The sequence below is a fragment of the Stomoxys calcitrans genome, chromosome 2 (assembly GCF_963082655.1).
Source record: "Stomoxys calcitrans chromosome 2, idStoCalc2.1, whole genome shotgun sequence".
NCBI lineage: Eukaryota > Metazoa > Arthropoda > Insecta > Diptera > Muscidae > Stomoxys > Stomoxys calcitrans.
Window position 1 is genome coordinate 131505438 of NC_081553.1, and position 17971 is coordinate 131523408.

General features: G+C 36.4%; 1 protein-coding gene across 1 annotated transcript in view; it reads left to right on the plus strand.

Moving 5' to 3' along the window:
* The window catches only part of LOC106089012 (hornerin), a 112139-nt gene that overhangs the window by 92831 nt on the left and 1337 nt on the right, over nt 1-17971 (plus strand). The gene's annotated exons all lie outside the window — the stretch shown is intronic.

Below are 17971 nucleotides of genomic sequence, written 5' to 3' on the forward strand. Positions count from 1 at the left end.
AAGTTGATATGGTCAAATCCAATTATATCTAGCATCAGATATAATTGGATCCGAAAAATGGTTATATATAATTGGATCTAATTGTATCAAATTATATCTAATTGGATACCATCTGATACAATAAGATGCGCTACCAACTCACCCAACCACTTGCTTATAATGTGCCCTGCTAAAGGCAAACAAATACAATTGGTCTATTTTTAGGACAAACAACATCGTCTCTGAAAACTGTGTCAAGTATGGTCTATATAGGTTGATCACTGATATAGCTGCCATATATAAACCGACCTTGGGACTTTGGCTGAAATTTTGCATGAAGTGTTCTGCTATGACTCTCAATAACTGTGCTAAGTATGATCTAAATCAGTCCATAACCTGATATAGCCGCCATATAAACCGATCTTCCGATTAGACTTCTTGAGCTTCTAGATGGCACAATTCCCACCGATTTGACTGAAGTTTTGCGTGGCGTGTTTCGTTATGACTTCCAATAACTGTGATATGCAAGGTTCAAATCGGTTTATAACCTGATATAGCTGTCATATAAATCGATCTGGGATCTTGACTTCTTGAGCTTCTAGAGGGCACAATTCTTATCCGATTGGGTCGAAATTTTGCATGAAGTGTTTCTTTTTACTTCCAACAACTGTGTCAAGTATGGTCTAAATGAGTCTATATCCTGATATAGCCGCCATATAAACCGATCTCCCGGTTAAACTCCTTGGGTTTCTAGAGGGCGCAATTCTTATCCAATAAGGTTGAAATTTTGCACATGTCGTTTTGGTGCGACTTCCAACAATTGTACCAAGTATGGTCTAAATCGGTATATAACCTAATATAACTGCTATATAAACCGATCTCCCAGTTTGACTTTTTGAGCCTCTGGAGGGAGCAAGTATTACTCGATTTGCCTGAAATTTTTTAGTTGGTGTTTTTCTATGACTGGTGTTTTTCTACTTGAATAAGTCATTCAAAGAACTTGTCAAATGCGATCCATGGTGGAGGGTATATAAGCCGAACTTAGTATGCTTTTATTTGTTTTTTTTTTTATACCCTCCACCATAAGATGGGGGTATAATAATTTCGTCATTCTATTCGAAACACATATGCGTCTAAGACCCCATTAAGTATATTTATTCTTGATCGTCATGACATTTTATGTCGATCTAGCCATGTCCGTTCGTCTGTCTGTCGAAAGCACGCTAACTTTCGAAGTATTAAAGCTAGACGCATGAAATTTTGCACAAATACGTTTCATTAGTGTAGATCGGTCGGGATTGTTAATGGGCCAAATCGGTCCATGTTGTGATATAGCTGCCATATAAACCGATTTAGGGTCTTGACTTCTTGAGCCTCTAGAGGGCCCAATTCTTATCCAGCCACTGTGCCTTATACGGTTTAAATCGGATAATAAACTGGTATAGCTGCCGTATAAACCGATCTCGGATCTTGACTTCTTGAGCCGCTAGGGGGCGCAATTCTCATCCGATTTGGCTGAAATTTTGCGTGAGGTGTTTTGCCATGACTTCCAACAACTGTGCTAAGTATGGCACACATCAATACATAACATGATATAACTGCCATATAAACCCATCTGGGATCTTGACTTCTTGAGCCTCTAGAGGTCGCAGTTATTATCCAATTCGGCTGAAATTTTAACCATCGGCTTCTCCCATGACCTTTAACATACATGTTAACTATGGTTTGAATCGATTTATATCTTGATGCAAATGCAAATTTGCCCATGAACATTCCATTTGGGGAACTGGAGCAAACATATCACAAATCAATGAGTGCAGTCCGATTCAATTTTAAGCTCAATGATAAGGGACCTCCACATATTCCGTACAGCGTGCCGCAGAGTGACACCTCTTTGGGGTGAAGTATTAGTAGGGGGATAACCACCGCCGAAAAATTTTCTGATGTTCCTGCCAGGATTCGAACCCAGGCGATGAGCGTCATAGGCGGACATGCTAGCCTGTGCGCTACTGAGGCCTATAGCTTGATACAGCTCTCGTATAAACCGACCTTCCGATTTTGCTTCTTGAGGCCCTACAAGCTGCAATTTTTATCCGAATGGACTGAAATAATACACAATGACTTCTACAATGTTTAGCATTCAATTCATTTATGGTCCGAATCAGACTACAACTTGATATAGCTCCAATAGTTCTTATTCATTAGCACGCTCTTACTTGTTTGCCTAACCTTGGAAAGTAGTTATGAATTTGAGTTTCTCTTACTCTATGCGCTTGGGTTGCACTCACACCCAACTTATCGTTCATGTGTAAAGTATATTTATTGACCTCTACTCTCCTTTGTCGAATGTGGTCCAAGTCGGACCATATTTGGATATAACTGTCATATAGACCGATCTCCGGAAACAGACTATTGGGCCTTTTTCATGCGATTTCGATGAAATTTGAAACAATGAGTGAAACATCAAGCACTGAGTTCTTTATGGGCAATATCTGCTGTTCCTTTTGAATTTCAATGAAGACCCGAGAAACAATGAACAACCTTAAATAGGCGGAATGTGCAGACTTCATTAAAAATATTTGTAATATTTTACATTCTGTAAGCTTATTACATTTAGAAAATAAAACTTCCATGCATCACAAATTACCAATTGTTAACATAGACAATCCATATCGATCAAATTTATAATATCCAAGGCGAATATAGGTATAAATAGAATATCACTTTGAATATGAATATATATAGCGGATATAATTGTATCTGGTCCCATATCTTATTATATCTACTACCAGATATAGTTATAGATAGCATCAGATATAATTATACGTAATTGGATATGGCATTTTCATTTGGATCCAATTAGATCCAACTTTATCTTATCCCAGATATATTTGGATCTGACTATATAAATTTTTTACTCGGATATATATAATCACGGACTGTGTAGTAAGTCCCTGATTAGATATAGCCCCATTTTTTTTATTTATTTATTAGTCTATAGATATTATAATCCTTACAGACTAGACTATATACAATATATACAAACTAAGCTTAATAACTACGAATTCAGCAAAATAATAATCTTTTTCTTTAAAGAATATTTGTTTTCGCACAGATCTATATTATTGTAAAATTTATTAAATTCAACACATAAACGCCTAAATGGGTCATTGTTCGCAAAATTCGTACGATAGTATTCAACATGAAGAAGATTAAAATTTCGTGAAGGTCTCAGCGGCACGTTCAAGTAGATGTGGTCCAACAGAAACTCCGACTTCAAGTTTCCGTTTAGTATATTTAACATGAAATTCAGATTCAGCATTGTACGCCGACTTTCCAACGAAGGCAATTTGATCAAATTTTATCTTTCTTTATAAGATGGTAAAGTATTAAATGTCCAGTTACGTCTACGTAAGCAGAATAACACGAACTGTTTTTGCACAGACTCAATTGAATTGCAGTGGATTTTATAATTTGGGCACCATATTATAGAACCATACTCCAGTATCGGTCGAACAAGGGATGGGTATAGATTTCTTGTGACGATTGGATCAACAAACTCTTTGCTCCAGCGCTTAACAAAGAACCATAGGCTTTATTGATCGTCAAAGATATATGTGATCTATAGTTTAACCTTTGATCTAACAAGAAGCCAAGATCCATGATTGATTCCACAGTTTCTAGGGGCGAACCGTTTATAGAGTAAATTGTTGTTAGATGATTTAATCTGTAAAACGATATATTTTTACATTTTTTTATGTTCAATTCCATTAGATTCAGTTGACACCAATCGTATAATCGGTCAAGGTCGGATTGTAGTTTCAGTTGATCTGTGTCATTTTGAATGGTTTTGAAAAGTTTAACATCGTCTGCATACATAAGTACTCGAGAAAAAGTGGCAGTGGATGGTAGATCATTAATAAATAATGAAAACAAAATAGGCCCAAGATGACTACCTTGTGGGACTCCAGATAAAACAGCAATAGTTTTAGAAACAGAATCATTCAATTTTACAGTTTGAGTGCGATTAGACAGGTAATTTGATATCCATGCTAGCAACGAGTCTGAAAACCCCAGGAGGTCTAGCTTGTGTAATAGAAGACTATGATTTACCTTATCAAAAGCCTTGCTAAAATCAGTATATATAACGTCAGTTTGCAAACGATTTCTAAATCCTTCGTTTACAATTGTAGTTAATTCCAAAACATTTGTTACAGTTGAGTACGATTTACGAAATCCATGCTGATATCGTGATAACAGTGAAGAAACTTGATGAGACAGTGAGTCAGTGATGATTTTTTCAAGAAGTTTCGGAATAGCGCTAAGCTTTGCGATTCCTCTGTAGTTGGTGATTTCAGATTTACATCCACTTTTAAACAGGGGTATAATGAAAGAATTTTTCCATAATGGAGGGAAATATTGTTTCCGTAAAGATTCATTAAACAATATTGAGAGAACACCGGACAGGGAATTTGCGCAGTGTGCGCATTCAGTGCTGCAAGAATATTGCTAGAGATACCATCTGGACCTGGATTGTAGGAACATTTCATATTCCTCAAATAATGCTGTACAGTATCAGATGTTGTTAGTGGAACAGATATCGTGCTATTTCCGTAGAAGCTTTGGGAGGGCTCATTAGTTTTATTTTATGTTTTCCAGGAATAAGTAGTGGCAAAGAAGTCTGCAAACATATTGCTGATGGAAAGGTCATCATCCGCTTCGATGCCTCCAAATTTCAAAACTTTTGGAAAAGTATTTGACCGACGTTTAGAGTTTACAAATTTATAAAAAGACTTAGGGTTTACTTGTAGTTGACTTTTTATATTCGACAAATAAGTGTTGTATGAGATCTTATTGCAGATGTTATATTCAGAACGAACAACAGAGTATTTGGAAAAGTCCATCGCAGTACAAGTTTTCTTATACTTTTTATATAGTTTATTTTTTCTATTCTTCAAGTTGCGCAGTTTGTTTTTATTCCAAGGTGGCCCATTACCAATGAAATTACATTTAACAGGAACGGATTTCTGGATACAACCCTTAAGAATATCATAAAATATAACAATCGACTCATCCAAATCATTTAATGGAAGTGGTTCTTGCCAACCAACTTCGGATATAAGAGTATTAAGTTTTCGGAAATCAGTTTTCGAAAAAGCATAAATACTATCAATATTAGACAATCGTGTTTTACGAAGGAAAGAGGTAGAAAGGTTGACATCAACGTGAATAGTAGGATGAAATACATCCTCTGGACTAGTAATAGCGTTTGTTCTTTGTAGCGAAGTTTGCATAGGTTCAGTGGTAAATAGTAAATCCAACATCTTATCATTAGCGTTGAAAATTCTATTAATTTGGCATAAACCAGTATTCAAAATTGTTTCAATAAATTCCACAACATGACCATTTTTTGTGACGGGTAATAAATAGTTTGTATCAGTATTTTCCTTCCAATGAATAGATGGTAAATTGAAATCTCCAGTTACAATTAGTGAGTCAATTGGTCAGCCGCTAGAAGTGCAATTATTATGCGTGGTATTTTGTTTTTTCAACATACCAGATATATTTGGATCTGACCATATCAATTTTTTTACTCGGGTACATATAATCACGGACTGTGTAGTTAGCCCCTGATTAGATATAGCCCCCATTTGAACCCATCAGCCGCTGAAAGCGCAATTATTATGAGTGGTGTTTTGTTTTTTTTTAACATTTACATCCAGTAATTCAAAATTGAAATAGCTCCCCTATAAATCCACTCCCGATTTGACTTCTTCAGCTTAAAGGCAGTGCAATTATTATTCGATTTGACTATAATTTTGTATGTGATATTTTGTAATGACTTCCAACATCCATAGTAAATATTGTTCATATAACCGATCTTTTTATGTAAAAGAAAATAATTTAAAGAACTTGCCAATTTTTCAAGATTTTCCCAAAAAAAAGTAATCTGCTTCTGTTGACAATGTTTATGTCAACTATTATGTGTTTCGTCGTAACTGTATTTTAGCACGTACACTTGAAAGTGAAAGCATGTGCAAACATTGCTGCTATTGCAGCTGAATTAAGGCCGGTCTGTGAGGCACAACCACCGGCTTTTAAATTTTCACTCACAGTCAGCTTACTCATAATTACCCGCTTGCGCACTCACAAACAGTTTCGACTCTTAACTTTAGAGTCTTACAACTCTCAGCTGGAGAGTTGTGAAGTCACTGCCGTTGAACTTCTTCCGTGTGAGCGTCATTGCGTGTTTAGGCTATGAGAAGTGAGTTTGGCATTCAAAGCCCGGGCATGGCTATTACTTCTACCTTTTGTTGGTCTTTTATATCGTCAAATGGGTGTGAATCGCATCTCAAGTTTTATTTTTTTCTTTGCATACATTTTTTATAGATTTTATTAGCCTTATTTGGTGATGTGGTCTCAATCGAATTTGACCGAAAAAATTATAACTGTTTTTGTTGTGCGTTGATTTGTCCGCTGCTGTGTCCGTCCGTCAGTCCATTTTAATATTATGCAATTTTGTATTCGTAAATTTGGTAGTTGTGACTTTAGCACGTACTTCCTAGTTCGATAGTTTGTATCGTATTGTATGTAGTAAAAACAACCCGAAATTAGGCATGTGCGTGCCTTCGTTTCGTTGCTTTTTATGTAAATCACAAACGCCTTATTCACACTACTTTCGTCGAGCATGTAAATTATTACAACAAAATTTTTTTAGTCATATGTAAATCCAGAAGACCTTGAATTTTGCCACTTTGAAATAGGCTATAAATTGACACATCTTTAAACGTTTGTTGAAACGAATAAGTGACTGCAAAAATTGCTAGAAATCTTATAATGGACCATGTGCAACATTGTAGTAACATTTAATTGGCAATTTCCCATACTTGAACTCAGTGTCGACTTTAAAAGTCAAGTTTTAGACTTTAAGCAAATAAAAAAAAAGTATAAAAAGTAAAAATACTGACTTAACTGTTTAACCCTGAAAAGTCATCCTTATTTTGTTTACAATAACAGCTAAGTTCGGCCCGGCTGAATCTTATATACCCTCCACCATGGATCGCGTTTATCGAGTTCTTTGCGCGGTATCTCTTTTTAGGCAAACAAAGAATAATGAATAAGACTGTTATACTTTTCGAGATATTGTATATCAAATTAAAGTCCGATTCGGACCATAAATGAATTGAATGCTGAAGTCATTGTTTAATATTTCGGTGCATTCGGATAAGAATAATATAAATATATATTTTTTTTATTTATATATAAATATATCCGTGGTGGATAGTCAAAGTTCGACACTGTATAACATGATTTGGGTCTTATATTTACAGTACTGGAATTGTGTAAATTTTTTTGATTTTTGATAACGAACATCAGAGAAGTGATACATGCGACACGGGCATCTATCTGAGCTATTGACATGCCTTAATCAAAACTACATCACAGATTCAAAATTGAGGTCTTTTAGTGAAGCCTTGGCCTCTTAAAACAGACAATTTCCTCTAGGAAATCAAACGTTTTATTTTGAAGCGCACAACAAGCCGACTGCTGGTTTAGGTTCATGTCCGTGGACAGAATAATATCCGCACCCTCTTTTGAAACTAACCTAAGCTCTTTGGAATTTGTATACATCTTCCATCAAACATTGAACCTGTCCACCGATTTAACTTATTGAGTCCCAAATAGTTACAGTTATCATGCTATTTTGAAGATAGATGTCTATATTTATATATCTCTTTCTTCAACATAACAAGTAAAAAAGCGTTAAGTTCGGCCGTGCCGAACTTTGGATACCTACCACCTCGGGTATATATGTAAACCACCTTTCATCAAAATGCGGTGAAAATTGCATACCTTATGTCCCATAGCAGTTATATCGAAATATGTTCCGATTTGGACCAAATACTAATAATTACAAGCCATTATTCAATTGGGTATAACAAAATATTGGTATTTTTAGTAGCAATATCTAAAAATTTACCGATCTGCCCCATATACAACATGGATGTCGAAAAGCCTAACATAAGTCAATGTGTCAAATTTCAGTTAAATCGGATTATAAATGCCCCTTTTTTGGGGCCAAGCCAGAGCTGCCATATCGGTCTATTTGGTTGCTATATGCAAATCTTCATCGATCTAGACCAAATTGCAGAAATATGTGCAAGGGCTTAACTTAACTCACTGTCCCAAATTCCGGCGACATCGAACAATAAATGCGTTTTTATGGCCCCAAAACTTAAAACCGAGAGATCGGTCTATACAGCAGCTATATCCAAATCTGGACCGATCTAAGCCAAATTGACGAAGGATGTCGAAGTTCCTAACGCAACTTTTATGGGCCTAAGACCATAAATCGGCAGATCGGTCTATATGGGGGCTATATCAAGATATAGTTCGATATAGTCCATTTTCGAACTTAACCGGTTTATGGACAAAAAAAGAATCTGTGCAAAATTTCAGCCCAATGTTTCTATTTTTGAAGACTGTAGCGTGATTTCAACAGACAGACGGACGGACATGTCTAGATCGTCCACACGTAGAGAACATACAAGTCATCGAACATTTTCTGTTTGCGTAGTAAGATACAAACTAAATAACATTAAAGTATTTTAATTAAATAAATTTTAAGTTATCAAACTTATTTTAAAGTGTCCCTGGAAATATATTTTAATGTTTTGTACTTTTTTTGTACAAGAGAGTTTTTACTGGGGACGAATTACCGCATACGTGAACGATCGTTCGATCGAAATCTCTCTGTTGTGAATTATGTATCTTTTTATCAAGAAAAATTTTAAAATTAAAGAAGGCGAATATTTAAATCGTTCATTAACAATAAAAACTTTGGTAAAAAAAATTTATATACAAGTGGTGTAACTTCCATTAGATACGAGTGGAAATTTCATTCGATACGAAAGGGCACTCGATCACGTATACGGTAGAGCTGGCAAACTATCGATATTCGCAACATTCGATATTTTCGTTATTTTTCAAAAAAATATCGATAACTATCGATACCATCGTTAATTTCAGAAACTTCAATCAAAAAAAAAAAACATACATTTCAGTCTCATGTTCCTAGTTTTTGCAAATGAAAACAAAACTAGAAAAGTAGTTCGATGAAATATGCAGACAGTTGTTCATATGAGTTTGCATGCCAGCGAAAGACAGTTCCAGTGCCAGGTTAGAAAAGCGGAATTATAAAACATTCTTTCAGGGACTAAGTAAATTCGCCTTATAATCCCCACCACCATAGGATGGGGGTAGGCTAATCTAGTCAGTCCATTTGTTGCACCTTGAAATATTGTCCTGCGCCCTATGAAGTATATATTTTCTTGATTGTCTTGACATTCTGAAGCGACCTATCCATGTCCATCCGTCCGTCTGTCGAAAGCACGATAGCGGACGAACGTGTAAAGCAAGCCGCTTGATATTTTGCACAGATACTAAGTATTGAGTGGCGCCCCGGCAGTCGAGTTGGTAGCGTGTTTGGATTACCAGTACAGGGGTCGTGGGTTCGACAGACCAAGGCTTCTGGCGGGTGATACATCATCAGGGCCTGGCCACTAAAGCTGTCGAAACTTTTTATCGCACAAAAGACTTGCGACTCAGTGACAACCTCCTCTGGCTCCACGTTGTCCGTTGGTGAGTTTCCCGGGATATGTGTATCAACGAGTAGTTCTAGTGTTTCCTCACATGAAATTGTCCATTCATTCCCTGACTTCTGAATATAACCCAACGTAATAGGTCTCGAGGATAGCATCTTTCGTTACCTAGAGGCCTCAGATGTATCCTCCACAGCGCTGCAGAATTCCATCTAGGATTTGTTCTGAGCTTTTCTCAGCTCGCCCTTCTATTTTCCTTGCTCAGCCTTATAGGCGTCCCAATCGTGTAGTGCTTTTGTGGCTGTGGTATCACAATGGACTTAAAATTGTCCAAATCAGTCTGTAAAGGACTGTCATTCTTACCTAAGCTAACGTAGTATTGATGTAGGTCGATGAAGAATGTGAATGGGTCATGCCGGTTTAGATTTGGATATAGCGCCCATATAAACTAATCTCTCTATTTGACTTCTTGAGCCCTTACAAGACGCAATTCTTGCCCGATTTTACTTATTTTTTTAACATAGTGTTCTGTTATGACTTCCAACAACAGTGCCAAGTACGGTTCAAATCGGTCTATAGCTCCTATATAAACCGATCTTCCGAATTGACTTCTTGAGCACTTACAAGCCGCAATTCTTCTCCAATTTGGCTTAAATTTGGCATATAGTGTTCTGTTATGGCTACCAATAACAGTGCTAAGTACAGTTCAAATCGGTCTATAACCTGATATAGCTCCCATATATACCGATTTCCCGATTTAACTTCCTGAGCCTTTACAAGCCGTAATTTTTGTCCAATTGGTTTTAAATTTAGCACATAGTGTTCTGTTATGACTTCCAACATCTGTGCCAAATTCGGTCCAACTAAGTGTATGTGTAACCTGATATAGCTCCCATATAAACCGATCCCCCTATTTGACTTATTGAGCCCCTACAGGCCGCAATACTTGTCCGATTTGGCTTAAATTTTGCACATAGTGTTCTGTTACGACTTTCAACAACTGTGCCAAATACTGTCCCAATCAGTCTTTAACCTGATATGGCTCCCATGCAAACTGGTCTCTCAGTCATCCTTGTTCAGTTCCAAGAAGCTTTTTTTTGCTGTTTTGCCAGCAGATTTATATGTAGAATAAAATTATACCTTTCAACAAAATTAATTTTGTATACATTTTTAGCAGAATCCATGGTGGTGGGTTCACAAGATTCTCCCCGGTCGATCTTAGGACGCTTTAACCTTTTTTTTTTTAATTTTGCAAATGGCGGAAATATCGATAGAAACGAATTACAATCGATATTTAGCCAAAAAATTAAATATCGATAGTACCATCGATATTTATCCAGCTCTAGTATGCGGTAATTTGGCCCATGTACATGGAATTTATAAACTTTTAGCATACGTTGTAAAATTTTTTAAAAAAATATCATGATTATTTTTTAAAATACTAACTTATATAACATAAGATTATATATAAGACTATGTAAATAAGCATTTTATATATACGAGTAAATGTACATTGCTTTAAAATGTTTAATTTTTAGATATGAGGAAACTTTAAACTAACACTACATTGAGATTTAATAGTTCTTAAGTATGCGTTCAATAAATGCCATGCCTTAATAACGACAGACAACATCCATGTCTTGCACTCCATTGTATAAAACATCTCGGTATTGCTTTAGGCCTTGTATGCATTTTTTGTAAATGAACTTGTAAATATTGATGTAGGCCTGAAATTGAAACAAAAGAATTTAATTTAGAAAATAAATTGTAACATGAATTAAACAAGGAAAGGCCTGACCAGTGTGTAAGACTTGTAAGTAAATAACCCATTTATACAAACACGAACATTGAAACATATTTACAATTTATTTCATCAAAATGCCAAAGGAAATCGTCCCATACACTAAAATACCTTTAAGAGTATTTCTTAATACAAGCATTTACATATTAAAAACTTAGTATCCATTCAATAGGCTATACTTGAACTTTAAATAAAAGAAACCTCCGAAAGTAATTGTACTCAATACCACTTATAGCCAACGGCAATAAGAAGGTTTGTAGAAATAATTGCTTAAATAAACCGAATGATGATACATGTACGATATGAGTTTACTGCTTAAATACTTTTATTTTTTGAAAAAATCTGAAAATATTTTTTTTCTTATGCTACATTAAACACCCAATGTCATGGGTCTTCAATGACATTGGGTGTTTAATGTAGCATAAGAAGAAAAATATTTTCAGATTTTATCAAAAAAAGAGATTAAAGTATTTAAGCAGAAAACTCAAGTATTTAAGTAGTAATCCTTCAATTCAAATTCACTTATTAGTATAATAATATTAATTCGGTTAGTAAATCGAGCCATATAGACGAATCTAAATCTAAACTTGACTTGCAGGGAAATGAAAGTTAGTGAGAGATTCATAACAAAACACTGAAATATTTGAATTTTCGATTCGTATCGGACAATTCATATATATGACAACTATATTAAAATCTGAACTGATATTTATTATCCTCATCGCTTTTGCTCCAATTGTTACTTGCAACCTTTAGTCTTCGGGTATGCCTGAAGAACAAACAATGACCTGCTGTGGCGGAAGCTCAGTGACAGCAACATACCTCTTCAAATTTACATTGCATTCCAACAACTGCCAATAACTGTTTTGCAGCAAAAGTTACCTTTGTTGGTTTAATTTCCTATCCAGCAATACAATGTATTTTGCGCTTTTAGTAAATTGAACTTTTTTTTTCACCGTGGGTACCATGTATCTCCTGCTGCAAAGAAACAAGTAAATAGGCGTTAAGTTCAGCCGGGCCGAACTTTGGATACCCACCACCTCGTCAAACCACCTTTCGTCAAAATCCGGCGAAAAATGCATACCTTATGTCCAATAGCAGCTATATCAAAATATATTCCGATTTGGACCAAATACTAACAAGTACAAGTCATTGTTCAATTGTGTATAACAAACTATTGGTCTTTTAGTAGCTATATCTAAAAATAAACCGATCTGAATATACAACACGGATGTCGAAAAGCCTAACAAAATCGGTTTATAAATGCGCCTTTTATGGGGCCAAGACTTTAAATCGTGATATCGGTCTATAAATGCAGCTATATCCAAATCTGAACCGATTTGGGCCAAGTTTCTGAAAAATGTCAAAGAGCCTAATACAACTCACTGTCCCAAGTTTCGTTGAAATCGGATAATAAATGCGCCTTTTATGAACCCAAAACCATAAATCGAGAGAAAGGTAAAGACCTTTTTATTCAAATCTGACCTTCAGCTATATCGAGGGGCTTAACCCAACTCACTGTCCCAAATTTCGACATCGGATAATAAATGCGCCAAATATGGGCCCCAAACCTTAAATCGGCTGATCGGTCTAAATGGCAGCTATATTCAAATCTGGACCGATCTGAGCCAAATTGAAGAAGGATTTCGAAGGGCCTAACACAAGTCACTGACCCAAATTTCAGCAAAATCAGATAATACATGTGGCTTTTATGGGCCCAAGACCCTAAATCGGCGGATCGGTCCATATAGCAGCTCTATCCTAATCTGGAGAAGGATGTCGGAGGGCCTAACACAACAAACTGACCCAAATTTCAGCAAAATCGGATAATACATGTGGCTTTTATGGGCCCAAGACCCTAAATCGGCGGATCGGTCTATATGGCAGCTATATCCAATTCTAGACCGATCTGGGCCAAATTGGAGAAGGATATCGAAGGGCCCAACATAACTCACTGACCCAAATTTCAGTAAAATCGGATAATATATGTGGCTTTTATGGGCCCAAGACCCCAAATTGGCGGATCGGTCTATATGGCAGCTATATTCAAATCTGAACCGATCTGGGCCAAATTGGAGAAGGATGTCGAAGGACCTAACACAACTCACTGACCCAAATTTCAGCAAAATCGGATAAGAAATGTGGCTTTTACGGGCCTAAGACCCTAAATCGGCGGATCGGTCTATATGGGGCTATATCAAGATATAGTCCGTTATAGCTCATCTTCGAACTTAACCTGCTTATGTACATTTTTAAAAACTGTAGCGTGATTTCAACAGGCAGACGGACAGACGAATGGCCAAGAATAAATCGTCTTAAATTTTTACTCCGATTAAGAATATATATTCTGTATATGGTCGGAAATGGATATTTCGATGTGTTGCAAACGGAATGACAAAATGATTCTACCCCCATCCCTCGGTGATGGGTATAAAATTACCGTTTTAGACAGATTATTGCCTATACAACTATCGCCTGCATACTTCGCTGTCGCACGTTAAGCTTCTTATAGGATATTGCTAAGAGTGCCTGGCAACTTTCCACCAACCGCAATAGCCACGTAATAAATATACACGACACCACTTCTCTCCAGAAACAGTTATACATTGTTTATAGCTATACTCAAGCAATGGGGACAGTGCACCTCCTTAGGGTGGCCCTCTGTAGGTCTGTCTACAGATACCAAGCTGGCCGTAATACGGCTTATAGTAACCAATTAAAGTTTATAACGGTAGTGTTAAAGTCTTGAATTCCCAGCTCCTTCACGATATACGTAGTACAGTGGGAGAAAAATGAAAAAAAAAATAGTAAAAAATATGCCGTGTGAAAACGGGTAGAGATATCTCTTTGAAATTTGGAATGGATAGAGCTGAGGTGCTAGCGAGATAGTGTGCTAAATTTCTAAGTTGTCCTAGGAGAATTAAATCATGCAAATCAGTTCAGTTAAAGTTATAGTCCCTAGAAGATTGGAGAAGTGAAAAGTGGTCATCTTTGATACCCTGTGCCTTACACCGTATTAAAAACATAGACCCGAAACCCTATGTCCTCCTTTGCAAATGACAAGAACATTTGTATTAACACATTGTTGACGAGACAAGCATTTCTAAGGAATCTTTGACCTGAGCTATGTACACATCAATCTTCCCAGAATATTTAAAATGAGCGATGACTAATTAATAGGACGAAAATCTTTTGCTTTTAAACTTCGCGTTCCTGCATGCTCCTAGTTTACCCGATATGACGATGGAAAATGGTATAATCCCTATGCCAATGAGCGTTTTTAAAGTTTCTCGGTAAATAAAAATCCAATAGTTAAATAATGTTATATAGGCCGTTCGTAATCGACTCTTCAGTTTCCACTTCCTTTTTAAGACTGCTTGGGATAATCGAAACTTTTCTTAAACATCAAAGCTGAGACCAATGTAGCGATAAGTGGAGAACTGTGGTTAGCCAAGACTTACCAGTCACACATCCTTCCACTGATATTTTCCGATGCAAAAGAAATATCTAGTACCTGGCTTTTCCTATAGGTTTCAAATTTTCTCTACCACTGTTGCATCTTTACCGGGCAAAAGTTCATCCCCAAAAGATTTACTTAATCGTTTCATGGTGGGTTTTGTTGAACATCCAGAATCAATTTAGAGAAAATTGCCGCATCTTTCCCTCAGGATGATGGAATTATTCCTTTATACACAGAAAAAAAATCGCAAAAAATTTTTCAATTAAAAATAAAATCGATTTCAATTAAAAATTAATTGATCAATAATTTTTTAATTGAATATGATTTTTATACCCTCCACCATAGGATGGGGGTATACTAATTTCGTTATTCTGTTTGTAACTACTCGAAATATTCGTCGGAGAACCCACAAAGTATATTTATTCTTGATCGTCGAGACATTTTATGCCGATCTAGCCATGTCCGTCCGTCTGCCCATCCGTCCGTCTGTCTGTCGAGAGCACGTTAACTTTCGAAGAAGTAAAGCTAACCGCTTGAAATTTTGCACAAATACTTCTTATTAGTGTAAGTCGGTTGGGACTGTAAATGTAAATCATATCGGTCCATATTTTGATATAGCTGCCATATAAACCGATCTTGGCTTCTTGGGCCTCTAGAGGGCGCAATTCTAGTCCAATTTGACTTAAATTTTTGTACGTGGTGTTTTGGTATCACTTCCTACAACTGCGCTAAGTATGATTCAAATCGGTCCATGTTTTGATATAGCTGCAATATATCACCGATCTTGGGTCTAGACTTCTTGAGCCTCTAGAGGGCGCACTTCTCGCCTGACTTGACAGAAATTTTGCACGTCGTATTTTGGTATCACTTCCAATAACTGTTTTAAGAATGATTCAAATCGGTTCATAATCTGGTATAGCTGTCATATAGACCGATCTTGGATCTTGAATTTTGGAGCCTCTAGAGGGCGCAATTCCCATCCGATTTTGGCTGAAGTTTGTACAACGGGTTCTCTCATGACTTTCAACATATGTGTCTAATATGGTCTGAATCGACCAATAGCTTGATACAGCTCCCATATAAACCTATCTCCCGATTTTGCTTCTTGAGCCCCTACAAGGCGCAATTATTATCCGAAAGATCTCAAATATTACACAATGACTTCTATAATGTTCGGCATTCATTTATAGTCCGAATCGGACTATAGCTTGATATAGCTCCAATAGCATTACAGTTCTTATTCAATATTCTTTGTTTGTCTAAAAAGAGATATCGCGCATAGAACTCGACAAATGCTTGCCATGGTGGAGGGTATATAAGATTCGGCCTGGCCGAACTTAGCACGCTCTTACTTGTTTTCAATTACTTTTTCAAAAATGGTGGTTGATATCGTAATTTTCGTGATTGATTAGCTGCGTCTCGTAATCTTCCCCCTTCCCTCCGTTTCTGGCATGTATTCAGTAACAGCTAAAGAGTCGTTTCCAAAGACGCTTACACCATCGCTCCTAAAAACCTAGGATCAAAGAAGCATAGCAAGAATACTGAATATCTTCAGTTCCCAGCAGTCTCATCCAATGTACCATGGTTTCATTCGGTGTTTGGAAGATTGGGACTGTAGTCACTACGTCTTTTAACTGTGGATTTAGGATCTGAAGGATTCCTTGATATCATGCCATTGATAGGAATGAAGTTTTTCCTTCTTAGCTTAATTTTGCACTGTACCTTGTTAAATCTCAATTATTTATTCAAGGTGCAGTAAAATATGTCAGCTGAAGGTTGATTCCGAAAAAAATTAGTATGAATTTACCCCAATACAAGCCTGCTACGTAAAAATCTCTACATAGCAATACAGTTGGCCCAAATTTAAGATTTTTTCCTTATTTGCAGGATTTTAGCAATGAAAACAATCCAAGAATCTAAAACATCAATATAAAGTTGATATCTTTAAATTTAGTTTTATTTTTACTAACGGACACAACCATCCCTTTAAAATTTCGATCGCTGATTGATTCTTATTTTACTATACAGATGACAGTTCAACTATAATTTTTTCAAAAATTTTCAAAAAAACTAAACATATAAAGCACTCCTATTTCTAAGGATATTTTGCGTCATTATCTAAGGTTCACTGTTGTCTTGTCCCAAAGTCAGTTTTCTCACTTTCAACGATATTTTGACCATCATTTTAGATTTTTGTCTTTAATAGCAAGACCCAAAGTTAAGGATGTATTAAACTACAACTCAAAATAAGAAATCCTTAATATCAACGAAAATATATTTCACCAAAGGAAACGTTTCCCTTAAAAAGTTGGAAAATTTATTATCTTTTAAATATTGTTCTTATCTTTAGCTAGAATCTTTAGAATTTGGGAAAACAAATTTTCAGTGTAGGTCAAACAGCCTATTTCACTCTCCACATTGTCCTCTTCTGTTAATAACTGGTATCCTCAGCCTTTCTTTGGCGACGTTAGGGAATGTTCTTAGACCAACAATACTATTATTAGCACAGTTCTGTTAGAGGTGAGATTTTCACCAGGTGACGGTAATCTTATGAACGATTACGAGTTGTTGCTATTTAGGAATGGGGTGTTTTGGAGAGCATGGCCAGCTTTTGAAGCCTCCCAAAGACCTTGAGCGAGACGGCTGTTTTAATTCGAATTCTTCTCGGGCCCGATATTTTTACGATAGAAAATCCATGGCATTGCAATGTCGCATGCCTGGAAATATGAGATAGAATTACTCCCAAATCAGAGGTCGAATTACAGCTTACGTGCACGAGTAATACTGTTCGAAATCTCTCATTTGTAAGATTTGATATTTTGGAACGCAATTTTTAAATTGATCATGATTTATTAAAAATGTTACTTTAAAATGTATATAAAGTGGTATAACATCCATAAAATACGACATGAAATTTCATTCGATACGAAAGCGCTCTCGATTACGTATGCGGTAATTCGGCCCAAACTTTTCGCGAAGGTTCGCCCTAACCAACCATTCGCTTGTTGGTTGGTAAGCCTGGGACTGTCACTTTCCCAGTTGAAGTTTCAGTAGTAGACAGTATGCTATGGTCTTATAACCCCGCCGCAGCTGATAGATCCCGAGATTGAGATCTGCCGATTGAATGGA